The sequence below is a fragment of the Frieseomelitta varia genome, unplaced genomic scaffold (genome assembly GCF_011392965.1).
Source record: "Frieseomelitta varia isolate USP_RPSP 00005682 unplaced genomic scaffold, Fvar_1.2 scaffold_417, whole genome shotgun sequence".
Lineage (NCBI taxonomy): Eukaryota > Metazoa > Arthropoda > Insecta > Hymenoptera > Apidae > Frieseomelitta > Frieseomelitta varia.
The window spans coordinates 143,581-146,773 of record NW_025110165.1 but is presented as its reverse complement, the minus strand read 5'-3'; positions in this window follow the sequence as shown (position 1 = coordinate 146,773).

The following is a 3,193-nucleotide window of genomic DNA, read 5'->3' as shown; positions in this document are numbered from 1 at the left end:
TATATATATAAAACACAAAATAATATATATATATATATATATATAAAATATATATATATATATATATATATATATATATATATATATATATATATATATTTATATATATATACGTATATAGCTTTTTTTTCATCATTAGTTATTATCATTATCATCATTCGTAATCGTAATCATTTCAAATCACTGGCAGACACGTGTACGAATACGCGGAAACAGAAGAAAACTTTCTTCTCTTTTTCGCGTACACGTGAAACTTCACTTTCGGACATTTACTCGAGAATTAATTAACTGCTCGATAAGAAATGCACAAATATATATGTATATATGCGAATACTAATTATATTCGACGCGTGTATGCGTGACAAAAATATATATATATATATATGTATGTGTGTGTGTGTGTGTATATGTATATATATCTTTGTCACCTCTCGACTCGAGTGTTCGTGTGTGTCTGTTGAACGTTTATTTTGTGCGATCGTGTACCATTAATGCGCATGTGAACTCGTTTCATATACATTTCCTCTTTTCTTTTCGCAATTCTCGTCTTCACTTTCTTTTTTTCTTTCTTTGTTTTTTTTTTCTTTTTTCACAACGATTATCCGAGAGTCTTCCTCTCTGTATCTCCTCTCTCCTCTACAACTGTTCTTGCTTGCTTGCTTGCTAGGGACGCGCAAGTGCACATCATTTCCAGAAATTTTCTCGCTTCGTTTCTCTCTTCAATTCTCAATTCTCAATTTTCTCCTCGGTTCGTTCGTCGACGCTTATATATCGTTTCGCGCCCTCTCGACCGAGCGTTTCCTTTCCTCTCAGCGTAAAACAGCGTAAGCTCGTGTATGTTGCAATTGACGAAGTTCACTGTGTGCAAAAATCGGAAAACTCCCCCGAATTGAATGCGTGAAGTAGTATGCCTGACAGAAGGCTCGAACCTTCTGTCATCCTCAGGTGTTTCACACGCTATCGTTACATACATACATTATGGATAAATATATACATATATATATATTTTTTTTTTCATGTACATGCGTATGTGTACGTATGTATATATATATATATATATGTATATGTATACAATCATAACGCTAGATAAAACGAGATAAAATCTATATGCACGTTACGTTAATCGTTCAATAAGTTTCAAAGGATCACGCGGCACGGAACATTGGCGGCCCAATTTTCAATTTCATCGATGTGCAAGGTGGATTTCTAGGAAACATACGGTTACTATACATAATAGTTCCTCGGTTAATCCCTAAAGTCTAAGTAAGGGAAGGGCGGAGGTCGGATCGGTAGAAATTGTTTCAGTGACAATTCCGATGACACCAGTTTCAAACGATCAATGATCGACGTCAAACAGACATCGACCAGGGTCTGGCGAACGTCGCGACGCGTTCAAACGCTGTAACACACCGCGTAACACACTAACCTAGGCGAAACGATGCTCAAAACGGTACAATTGTCGTACAATCAACGCAAACGTCGCACGATTTCGATGAAAGGGGGATCAACAGCTTACAATGCATGGTTCGTTTTTTTCTCTTTGCTGCTCTCCCCTCCCCTCCCCTCCCCTCCGCCTTTCACCGACATTTTACCTCCTCGATGAGAGTAACTTACGATTAAAAATTAAAATATTAATTAAAAATCTGAGAAACGACAAACGAACGACGTACGGCGAATAAAATTCAAAGTCAGAGACCTCGAACGGGTCCTCCGGACTGTTTGCGAGGTATTCAGCGGCGGCGGCCATTTTCTCTCGCGCTGCACTCGCACATCTCGTTCGCCTGAACGCGAATTTCTAGCAAAACCTTTTTTCCTAAAAGATTTATTTGCTTGTTTGCTTTCACGCCGAAAGACTTTCAAAAAATTGACAACGTCGGTCGGCAATTGCTCGTCTGTCAAGCATAGAATTTAGAATTTATCCAACGACTTAAGAACTAAACAACTTGGAGATAATCCTCTGCGTGACAGAAAACAATTCACATTGTCATTGCACACTGTTAACTTTTGAAGAATAGAAAAAAAAAAAGAAAAATAAATGAAAAGAAAAGAAAAGGAAGAACCGCGTGGAATATTTTCGAGTCGCCGCCGCGAATATTTCACAGAGGTCTGGGCCATTTTTCAATAACTCTAGAAAAAAAAAGAAAAAAAAAAAAAAAAGAATAGAAAGAAGAAGAAAAAAAGTTAATATATCAACGAGCTAACTATAAGACTCCAGAATGGACTTCAACGGCTGACTAAAGGCTTGCAACAGGATTAATAATAATTCTATGACTTGGGAAAAGGCAAGTTTCTGTGTATGTGACGTATAACGTGACTTAGGCCGAGCATCGTTTCCGTCCATCTCGACGTAGAAAATAAAAAATATATATATATATATATATATATATATATATAGAATATATTATATATATATACGTAATATAGAACAAACATCGATATACATGTATAGATAGTACGATATATCATAATCGATTTGACGAAGGAACGATTACTCTCTTTCCCCGGTAGGTCGTAACAAACGAAACAAATGTTCGAAACAAAACGTGGCGAAGGTTCGCGTGACGACGACGCGGTGTAACAAAATTTCAACAGATTTCCCGTCTCGTCCCTTTACATTACTTCAACGACGATAAGAGTCGTTTCTCTTCGTTTTAGAGAAGCTTCTTTCCTTAGGAAGGAAAACGTCACACGTTTAGAAAAAAAAAAAAGAAAAAAGTGCGATCCTTCGAGCGCACGCTGGAAACGTGCGCGTTTCAAAGACGAACAAAAGGCGGAAAGAGAAATATGAAAATGCAACAAGTAGGAAAGAAGAAACGACACAGTCACTTGATCATTCGTCGGTGGTGAGTCTTCGTGTTGAGTGAGAAGAAGGAAAAAAAGAATTTTATATATATATATATAAAGGAAACAACAGGCGTGGACTTTTTCGAACGCAACGAAAGAAAAAAAGAAAGAAAGAATGAAAGAAAGAAAGAAAGAAAGAAAGGAAGGAAGGGGGTCGAACCACACACGTGTTCGTCGAAAAAGTTCGTCCGCGTCGTTATTATTTCCTATGCCTCGCGTGCAAGCATTATACGCGTTTATACGAATCGCTCCAAGTGGAATCGGTCAATAAGGCACTGTTCACCGACAATGTCTGACTAGAAAATGAATCTATTCCCTTTTTTTTTTTTTTTTTTTTTTTTTTTTTTTT